Genomic DNA, 11,806 nt, shown 5'->3' with positions numbered 1-11,806 from the left:
CATTGTGTGCCAGAGCGCTAGGCCGACTCACAACTTGTGCCACAGTTGATGAAAATGCGATACATTTTCTGTACTAGAGAAAAGGCCTTTTTAAGTGAGCATTTTTTACAAGAAATAGAAATGTCAAATATAGCAAAGATTTTTTTAATCATTTTTATGTTAAAAATTTGTGGCTTGTTTTTATCTATTACTTTTGAAGTCATATTTGTGTAAATTGACTACATTTAAAATTGACCATCTTTCCCTTCAAGAGTATTATACAGATTTGTCCAATCATATGCTCTATAATAAAAAATCATTCTCCGCCAATACCACATGCATCCAAATATATGTATACTTTCATTAATTTATTAGCAAATGAATATAGCACAAAGCATAAGTAGGTGTAATATTTAGAGAACAAATAAGTTAGAAAAATAAGAATAAAAAATACATCAAAATTTGTTATGTCATTTTGTATTTGTAACGATCACCAGTGAGAGTGGCCGGAATTAGGGCACTCCAACCCGGACAATCACCACACATCCACAGCCTCCATTCACCATAATCCTTCACCAAGACTAATCAGCCATGATCACATTCACCTGTGTCTCATCATCTTGTTTACTCACCCTATATAAGCCTGGTTCTTCGGACAAGATGCCTGACTCTATGCTTGTGTCTTCGGACAAGATGCTCCTGACTAGGCGGTTCCTTGCTGGCCCCCTTGTTTAGTGTTACACTGCAATTCCAAGCATTCTCTCTCTGTTGATCCAGTGTTCTTGGTTTTTGATATTTGTCAGTTTCTTGGATTCCCCTTTTTGCCTGTGTCCCCTGCCTTTTTGTTGTGTTTGTTTGTGTAGACTGGCTGCCTGTGTTTGACCTTGCCTGTACTTTGGATTACATCTTTGGATTACCCTTTCAAAATAACCTGCATTTGGATCTTCAACCTTTGTGTCTCAGAGCAGTTTGTGACAGTATTAAGTCATAGCAGGTTAGGAATTTTTATTCATTTAAATAATTTAATTTATATCAAATATTATTTGGCTACTAAATTGACTTTGGTGAATATGAATTTAAGCTTAATTGTTTTCATATTTATTTAGAATATACACTTCCGTTCAAAAGCTTGGTGCCAGTAAAATTTTTCTTTCTATGTCAGTGTTGTATATATTTGATCTAACGTAAAGTTAAAACAGCGGTATTGTGAAATATTGATTACATTTTTTTAAATGAGATTCTTTTTTTCAGGAGTCTTTGATGAATCAAACGTTGAAAAGAACAGCATTTATTTGAAACATAAATCGTATGTAATATTAAAAATGTCTTTATTGTCACTTTTGATAAAATGTGTTCTTCCTGAATGTATTCTTTGATTTTAATTTAAAAAATAAAATCTTACTGACCCCAAACTTTTGAACAGTATAGTTTTTAATGTAGGCAACTGACAAGCAAGTATAGGAAATCATAGTTTGTGACTGTAATGTAACACTATTGGCTCAAAGACTGAATATGTTGAATGTGTTTCAACAAGAAATACATCAACACAGGAAAGTAGCATTTTCATGGATCTGATTATTTACACATTTTAAATGTCATATTCTTACTAAGTAATGGCTTTAAAAATCAATAATGGCAAATGACAGACAGCCCTCTTGCAGTGCCCTCTTTGTGCCCTCTCATTTATCATGCGGCATCTGTCTGTTCTTAAGAAGTCTCTCAGCCACTCCCTAAAGGACTTATCTGAGTTAAACACAGATGAGATGTGCTTTGCATTTTAAATGGTAGCATGAGAAGAACCAAACAGCTTAAAACAAAGTCTCAGCATAATTTAGATGTCGCAAATCATCCAGTGAGTTCCTGCCTGTATATCATCCGTTTCCAGACACATGCCAATATACTCAGATAGAGGCGTACGTTTTATTCATGAGCTTTTTCAATTTCCTCAAGACTATACGGGTACCATTATCTGGAGAGCTCATCTAAAGTAGCTCTGCCCATGAACATTTAAATCCGCCCTCATTATGCTCCTCTCTTTCATCTCCAGTTCAGGGTTTTCTCTGTGAAGTCAGTGTCAGTTTTGTCTGTTAGACGTCTTTCACTCACTGATCTCTCACAAAATGATGTTATGTCAGAGTTTTTGATTGTCAGTGATCAGTGCTCAAGGCTCACCATGTCCTGAATCAACATCCTTGTTGATATTGCTAACCAACCCGTCATGCTGGTTATAGTTAGCAGTTGGGTTTGAAGTATGATTGTTTGATCGGATTGAAGATTGATGCTTCAAGATCAGGACATTGACACATGAACGTATATTTGAAGAATGCCATGTGTATAGGAAGGTCTCTTGTTTGGGGGATTCTTCAATAGGGAAAGGATAAAATGTTTTTATATATAACATTTTAAAGGATGCATTATAAAAAAAAGTTTTGTTTTTTATTTTTAAATTATGTTTGTATTTCATTGTTTAATAATGTTGCAAAAAGTTTGTCTAGGTTTTTAATTATTCTCTATGATAAATGCCTCAAGTGTTAAAATCACGGAAATTCTACTTTGCACTTCTTCTAAGACTTTAAAAAAATATTTTAGTTAACTTGGTAACTATTTGTACAATTTCTTACTTTTTATATAACAATCCTGTTTTCAACACTGCTGTCATCACCATCGCACAAAGCATGAAGTCAAGGATCACCATGAGTCACAGAGATGATTGACCCAACCACCTCATCATTTTTAAGAACAATGCAGATTAATATAAGTCCATGTTGTTTACAGAAACTTATTTAGCCTTAAATCCCATTCAATGGAGCATTTGATGTGATTTATATGGTTTCATAAACAAAATAAATGAGCTTCGGAGCTTAACAATGAAATTCAAAACATGTGGCTCAGGATTTTATAAAATGAGTATTGAATTGTATGACTGATAAATAAGTTGTAGGCCTATACATATGGCTTAATACTTGTATAATTGAAAAGGTGCTCTCAGGCAATTCAAAATGTGACGGTTCAATCTTTCACTACAAGTCCTACACCAGCAGGGGGCAGAGTCTGATCTAACTGATCAATGAATTGCTACAATCTATAGGTCAGGGCTGAGTTTCTTAAAAGCATTTGGGAGCCAAGTTGATCATAGACTATTGGTGCTAATGGGAAACGCGCAACGGCCCAGATTGTTTCCTCATTCCTCAAGTTGCACTCAGTATTTTTCCTCATATTTTGTTTTACACATAAATGAATGCATACAACGCTTCAAATATATATTTGTAATCGGGTGCACTCATATTTTGCAAAATCCAGTCATCAGCCTGAATAAAGCTGCTTGATTTCAATTGATGCTGGGCTGACTCGAGGTTAAGGAAGCCACCAGAGATCACATGACCAGGTGAAAACGTCTTGCTACAACACTGGAAAAAAATGATGAACTGAAAATAGTTGCTGAATTTGAACTGTTTTATAAAGTGTTTACTAAATCAACCTAAATATATTAATTTATACCAACAAACTATTTTTATGGGTTAAATCAGGTAGAAATGGCTTTTAAGATAACAATCGCATGTTACCACTTTTACAGGATAGCCTAGTGCACTGAAACGTTCGCTCTGTGAAAAGTTCCACAATGCACCGTGAAAACCAGGGAGCATGAGCATCAATGTTCAGAACGGATGTTCTGAAGCACAAAACATAAATCACGCGAGCCAACGCACTGGACATAATGGCTGCGTCCGAAATCGCATACTCTCTTAAGTAGGTAGTTACTCTGAATAAGTAATTTCTTCACGACTGCTAAAAAAGTATGTTCTTTACAGTGTGAATGTGTGTATGAAGGTAATCCGCACATATCACATTCGCCATGTTCTCATTATCATGTGGCCAACCAGGGTCAGTTGCATCGCTTCACTGCGATTTATAAATCCTCTCCCGTGGCCTCATGGGATAGTGTCCATCGTATATGCACATCGGAATCTTCCCAGAAGAAGTAGGTCACCCGGGTACTTTTTGACTACTCTTTTATGAGTCCTGTGAATTCTGACTTTTTTCCACACACTGTTTTTCGACTATATATATCGAAGAATGCCATTTCGGATGCAGCCAGTGAACACTCGATAGATGTGTTTTTTTTTTTAAATACAAACCATTATTTAATTATATTTCAGCATAAACATACTGTACATCACTAGACAGGTAGGCTAATGAACAATCTAGCTAACATTTATCATTTATTATACGGCTAAAAAATGTTGCAATTATAGCCTATACATAACAAGCAATGTATCATCATGACAAATAATGTCAAAAACATATCAGTTCTGCTGTTGTGCATAAATACCAGTAGACTAGTGATGTTGTATGAGGACGTTGTCATGTCGCCAGAAATAGTCATCAATTGTCCCAATGTGTTGTGAGCCAGCGACCTTAAAGAATTAGTTCACTTTTTAAATAACTTTTGCTGATAATTTACTCACCCCCATGTCATCCAAGATGTCCATGTCTTTCTTTCTTCAGTCGAAAAGAAATTAATGTTTTTGATGAAAACATTCTAGGATTTTTCTCCATATAATGGACTTCATTGGGTACCAAACGGTCCAAGGTCCAAATGACAGTTTCAGTGCAGCTTCAAATGGCTTTAAACGACACCAGACGATGCATAAGGGTCTTATCTTGCGAAATGATCGGTCATTTCAAAAATAAATAAAAAAGTTTAAGTTTTATAAGCACAAATGCTCGCCTTGCTCTGTTCTGTGATGCACGTTTGTGACTCTCCTGATCGAACTCATTCATCAAAATGAGTCATTTTGTTCATTCAACGATCAAAATGAACGAAATGACTAGAAAAAAGATTTGTTCATTTTGATGAACGAGTTCGAACAGGAGAGTCACTGGATCTGATTGAGATGTACCTCAAGATTACAGCTACTGTATACTGACCAGCACAACATAAGCAATTTAATAAAGGTACCTTTATTAATTAAAATGCATTTATTTGCTATATTTTATATAGCAAAATAAACATGCATCATGTTTTTAATTCTAATTAGATTCCTCAATCAATATCTGTTAAGCATGCTGTCTTTTTTCACCTAGGCTTTAATGTCTTAGAATCCTCAGCCATTGTTAGAAGATTCATCAATTCCAAGGGGCCCTTCTTATTGAATCAGCTGATAGGTTGCCAGCCCTGTCCAGGACAGATGGTGCCACCCAACTGTTGACTGACAGGCATTGCTCTTGGTACTTTTGAGTCCTATTCTAGTCCAGTCCACCTCAAACTCATATATAGATGCCATCCATTTAAAAGTACAATCTCTTTCTTAACTCAGACATTCTTCCCAAAATAATCAACATGCTATTCATAAATACATACATGAGAATTCCTTTGAATATTGAATGGTCCCAAGCCTTATAGCCTGCAGTGAGTGGAGATCCTGTGTGGCCTGACAGTGTTCGGATGGCTCATGGACTCATTTATCACAGAGATGGCCTCTGACCACTGCTTTGAGCACAGATGATTCCAGGCCCTGTTTACTGGAGAATAAGATGTCACTGTGTGGCTTGAACTTTAGTACTTTAGTGCATGCAGGACATATGAATGAATCAGGATGATTTAATGTGTTGAACTGCTTTTGTGGATAGTGTTTTTCCCCTTCATTTAATTGAATAACAAGTGCATTAAGCAGGGACGTGCACAGGAATTATGAGGGGCAGTTGCTCTGACCTGAAAAAAGGGCTTCCCCTACATTCAGTTGTGCTTCTTGCTCGTATTCAGTTCTGATGGTAGGCTACTGGCAACTACGCATGATTTGTAGTATGATTGCGTAAAGGGAACAGGAATTCCGGTAGGCAACAGAATCGACTGCTAAACCCAGGGCCGATCCTGAACTCCCCCTGGGGCCCTAAGCAAAAGGGGCCCTCTACCTGACCTGTGACGCCGTGAGCTATGTAAACCATTTGCCATTGCCACACAATCACACCTGACACTTCAGTGCTCCCAATCCAATCCTCCCTCCTTTAAACAAAACAGTCAAAGAATAAGTACAACAATATAGAACAGAATGAGGTTCAAACAAACAATATTTATTGAATAGAGTATTTTCTATAGAATGTTAACATAACAAGTGAATATTAACGTAAACATAAATAAGAAGAAAATAATAAATTATAACCCTGAGCTTTGGCTTTTGGGATTAACTTTGGTTCTCTCTACAGCCTGGGTATTTTCTGCATCAGTATGATTTTTTTTATTTATTATTATGCATGTTGAAGCAATTCTTGATTTATGGTTATTATTTACTGAGGGATGTGCATCCATATTGACCAGTATGTCCAGCTAATCAACATTTTAAATTCAATATAGCCTATAAATCAATAGTCAATCAATGTCAAATTGTCAATACATTGCTTTCTATCTTGCATAATTAGTGCAGTTGTTTAGAGTTTTTAACTACACTGAGACTAGATAATCAGTTTCTTGTTTTATAAATGTGACTTTGATTGGGAGTGCCATCATTCACGTGCATGTATTGTACAGTATGTCTGGTCTCCACATATTTCTGCTTGAAAAATGCGAGTTTCATTTCGTGCACGCGCATATGAACGCACGATAACACACGCGACGCGGTTATGTTTTCCGAGCTGCAGTAAACAAACACCGTTGCACTTTGTCGTTTATCAAAAACAAACGTAATAATTTTTTTTTATTTTACTCTCACTTTTGTCAGGCACAAAGTGATGCAAGAGATACACTGCCTGCCCAGCTAGGTTAGCAAGACCGAAAAACATCAAACTTTGCTGACATCAAACTTAGAGAGGAGAGAATCAGAATCAGAATCAGAATCAGAAAGAGCTTTATTGCCAAGTGTGCTTGTACACACAAGGAATTTGTTTTGGTACTGAGGCTTCCAGTGGACATATACAAATACAACATTAAACATAATACTACAAATTATAAGAATAAAAAATAAAAATATAAATATATGAGAATAAAACTATCACAGTTGGGTTTAGTCAGAATAGACATTTTCAGATTTACAGATTATGAACCTATTTACAGTGTTTTGAATATTATAAATAAATAAATCTACATATAAGTATCACCTGAGTTGTGGGATATTGCACTAAACAGTGGGAGTATTGCACTTACAGGCATATGCCTTGGGAGGAGTGTTAACTGTTCAGGAGGGAAATGGCCTGTGGGAAGAAACTGTTCCTGTGCCGAGATGTTCTTGTGGACAGTGATCTGAGTCTCCGTCTTGACGGTAACAATTCAAACAGGTGGTGTCCAGGGTGAGTGGAGTCTGTGATGATTTTACCTGCTCTCTTCCTCACTCTGGAAGAGTACAGGTCCTGGAGGTTTGGCAGGGGGGCACCAATAATCCTCTCCGCAGTCCGGACTGTCCGTTGTAGTCTCCTGATGTCTGATTTGGTAGCTGAACCAAACCAGACAGTGATGGAAGCGCACAAGACAGACTCAATGACGGCTGAGTAGAACTGAATCAGCAGATCCTGTGGCAGGTTGAACTTCCTCAGCTGGCGAAGGAAGTACAGTCTCTGCTGGGCCTTTTTCACAGTGGAGTCAATGTGATTGTCCCACTTCAGGTCCTGAGAGATGATAGTGCCCAGGAACCTGAATGACTCCACTGCTTCCACAGTGCTGTTCATGATGGTGAGTGGGAGGAGTGCTGAGCTGTTCCTCCTGAAGTCCACGATCATCTCCACTGTTTTGAGCGTGTTCAGCTCAAGGTTGTTATAACTGCACCAGGCAGCCAGCTGTTCAACCTCCAGTCTGTAAGCAGACTCGTCACCGTTTCGGATGAGACCGATGACAGTGGTGTCGTCTGCAAATTTCAGGAGCTTGACAGTGGGGTCTTTAGAAGTGCAGTCATTAGTGTACAGGGAGAAGAGCAGTGGGGAGAGAACGCACCCTTGGGGAGCACCAGTGCTGATTGTGAGTGTCTTGGATGTGTGTTTCCCCAGTCTCACTCGCTGCTGCCGGTCTGTCAGGAAGCTGGTGATCCACTGACAGATCGAGGATGGTATGGAGAGCTGGGTCAGTTTGGCTGTGAGAAGACCAGGCATGATGGTATTGAAGGCCGAACTGAAGTCCACAAAGAGGATCCTTGCATAAGTCCCTGGTCTGTCGAGATGTTGCAGGATATAATGCAGTCCCATGTTGACTGCATCATCCACAGACCTGTTTGCTCTGTAAGCAAACTGAAAGGGATCCAGCAGGGGTCCAGTGATGTCCTTCAGGTGGGCCAGCACCAGTCTTTCAAACGACTTCATGACCACAGACGTGAGAGCGACAGGTCTGTAGTCATTAAGTCCAGTGATTTTGGGTTTTTTGGGGACAGGAATGATAGTGGAGCGTTTGAAGCAGCAGGGAACTTCACACTGCTCCAATGATCTGTTGAAGATCTGCGTGAAGACCGGGGCCAGTTGGTCAGCGCAGGCTTTTAAACAAGCAGATGAGATGCCGTCTGGGCCTGAGGCTTTCCTAGTCTTCTGTTTTTTGAAGACTCGGCTCACGTCCTCCACACAGACCTTAAGCTCAGGTTGGATGGCAGGAGGGGGGAGTGATAATTGGAGAACAGGAGGTGATGCTGAATGTGTGAAGTGCAGATCAGACCGGGTGTGTGGTGTGAATGAGGGCTTTTCAAACCGGCAGTAAAATGAATTTAAATCGTCAGCCAGGTGTTGATTGTCCACAGATCGAGGGGATGGTGACTTGTAGTTGGTAATGTTTCTCAGGCCATTCCAGACTGATGATGGGTCGTTGGATGAAAACTGGTTTTTCAGTTTATCAGAGTAGTTCCTTTTAGCAACTCTGATCTCCTTTGTTAATCTGTTTCTGGCCTGGTTATACAAGATTTTATCCCCACTTCTGTAAGCATCCTCTTTGGCATGACGAAGGTGTTTGAGTTTCCCAGTAAACCATGGTTTATCATTAGTGAATGATAAGAATGTCCTGGTAGGAATGCATGTATCCTCACAGAAACTTATATATGATGTTACAGTATCTGTGAGCTCATCCAGATCATTGGTAGCAGCTTCAAAAACAGTCCAATCAGTGCAATCAAAGCAGGCCTGTAGATTCTGCTCTGCTTCATTAGTCCATCTTTTCACAGTCCTTATTCCAGGTTTAGCTGATTTCAGTTTCTGCCTGTAGGTCGGTATGAGATGAACCAAACAGTGATCAGAGAGCCCCAAAGCTGCCCGTGGGACGGAGTGATATGCATTTCTTATTGTGGTGTAACAGTGGTCCAGTATATTACTGTCTCTGGTGGGACATGTAACGTGCTGTCTGTATTTTGGTAGTTCACGGGAAAGATTTGCTTTGTTAAAATCCCCAAGAATGATTAAAAGAGAGTCTGGGTACCTTTGTTCCGTTTCAGATATTTGTTCAGCCAGCTGTTGTAGCGCCGCGCTCGCGCACGCGTCTGGAGGGATGTAAACATTCACGAGAATGAAAGAGGAAAATTCCCGAGGCGAGTAGAAGGGTTTACAGTTTATGAAATGTGCCTCTAAATTAGGAGAGCACATCTTCTTCAGTGTTGTTACATCTGAACACCAACTTTCGTTAATGTAGAAACACAATCCACCACCTCTCGTTTTCCCCGTTAGCTCCGCGATGCGATCCGCTCGGAACAGCTGGAAGCCCGGCAGATGTATTGCGTTGTCCGGTATGGCTTCACTCAGCCAGGTTTCAGTGAAGCACAAAGCAGCAGAGTTTAAAAAATCCTTGTTAGTGTGGGTGAGGAGAAGAAGTTCATCCGTTTTGTTAGGAAGAGATCGGAGATTCGCGAGATGAATGCTGGGGAGTGCAGTGCGCAGGCCGCGCTCGCGGAGTTTAACCAGCGCGCCGGCTCGCTTCCCGCGTTTGCGTCTGAACGCGCGTTTGAACAACAACGCTGCCCCTCCGACGAGAATGTCCAGCAAAACGTCCGAATAATCAAAAACTGTAGAAAAGGTTTCTGGTGTGTGTTTCCTAATGTCCAGTAGTTCGTCTTTGGTGAAACTGATAGGAAAAGAATGACTAAACGCAGAACAAACGAACAAAAACAACACAATAGCTGGAGAGCTCCACACCGAGGCAGCCATCCGCGGCGCCATCTTGGATCACAAGTTGGATCACAAGAGAACACAAGTTTACCTGATTGTTGTTCCCGCAATTCACTCTCATGGGTTTTTTCTTCTTCCTATTTTCGTGACCAGAAGGATAGTTTCGCTTCATTTTGTCATGGATGTTGTACACATTAACTGACACGCTATGACACGAGATGGAGGCGGGGCCTTAAGTAATTTGTGGGGTCTTACGCACCGGTCGCGTGCAGCGCTGCAGCCACGTAAACAGTTTGCCCTTCCCTTACTGACTTTCACTTTCGGTGCACGAATGGAAGTGAATGAGGCTTTGCGATTTAAAAAAATAAAAATAAAAAATGTATCTAGGCCTATGTGAAATTCTGCAGCCATTGTACGATTTTTTTTTTTCCTCGGAAGGGCAACTTGAGTCGAGAAGGGCATATGGGCAGGTGCCCGGGCAACCTGAGCAACCCCCCTGTGCACGTCCCTGGCATTAACCATATAACATGAACAGTTAACAAAAAAAAAACTAGGCCTATATAAACTAAATAATGGAAACTTGCAACATCTGTGGCATTGTGCTGTGTGATAAAACTGCACATTTTAGAGTGGCCTTTTATTGTGGCCAGCCTAAGGCACACCTGTGCAATAATCATGCAATAATCAATAATATAATATAATATTATATATATAATATGGATAAGACACATGCCTTTGGTGTGAGAGACCTGGGTTCGAACAACAATGTGTCCCTGAGCAAGACACTTAACCCCTAGTTGCTCCAGAGGCGTGCGACCTCTGAAATATAGCAATTCTAAGTCGCTTTGGATAAAAGCGTCAGAAAATGTGAATGTAGAAAAAGTCTTAGATCTTTGAGTTCAGCTCATGAAAAATGGGGGCAAAAACAAAAGTGTTGCGTTTATAATTTTGCTCAGTAAATGTACAGTGTCAATTCAATTTTCATATTTTAAATGCACTGTGTATGCTGTTTTATTCCCCCAAATGTTCTTCTGATAATTTTTTATCAGCACAGATGGAAGGTGGGAACAAGGTTGGACATTCATGTGTGTTCAACAGAATTGATATTAAAAAAAAGAAGACTGATCTATTTATATCTGTCTGTGAATGAGGGAGCGCGTGTCTGTGTGTCTATTAAGAGGATGACTCATTATTTAGACTGATATGTGCTCAAAGATAAAACCACTGCAAACATAATCAAAGAGCCAGGCATCTTGTCACTGTTGCTAGGCAACCTCAGGAGCAGTAGACCCAAATCTATGCAGGCGGGTGGATGCTTGAGAGAAAGCCCAAAAAACCTTTTGAAATAGGGGCAAGAAATGTTATTATTTGTGGGTTGAAATTTCATAGATCTTGTATCATCAATACAATATAATGTCTGCAATAAAAGAAAATATGTTGAGATAACACTCAATGGGTGAAAGCCTTATTCAGATATTTAGGCGCTGACATAATACAGGCAGAAAATATGTTTATAATAATTGTAACCATTTATGTGTTCTTTATATATTCATTTGATTTGATTTTATTCATTTAATTATAACAACAGCAATAGTATCAAAACCAGTAGGCCTAAGGAACAGGAAGAAACAGAAATGGAGAATTCTGCACATCAACATGTGGCTTGTTGAGAGCAAACTCTCAGCATATCAGCAGCAAACCCATAATGTTTTCCGGCTGAAGGGTAATATGGGAGGCAATTGCAGAGTCGTGATTGCTTCAGGGCCTAAAA

The sequence above is a fragment of the Siphateles boraxobius genome, unplaced genomic scaffold, assembly GCF_051911475.1.
Source record: "Siphateles boraxobius isolate OS27281-9 unplaced genomic scaffold, OSU_SipBor_1 3, whole genome shotgun sequence".
Lineage (NCBI taxonomy): Eukaryota > Metazoa > Chordata > Actinopteri > Cypriniformes > Leuciscidae > Siphateles > Siphateles boraxobius.
The sequence above is the reverse complement of the archived record's forward strand: the minus strand, read 5'-3'. Positions refer to the sequence as shown.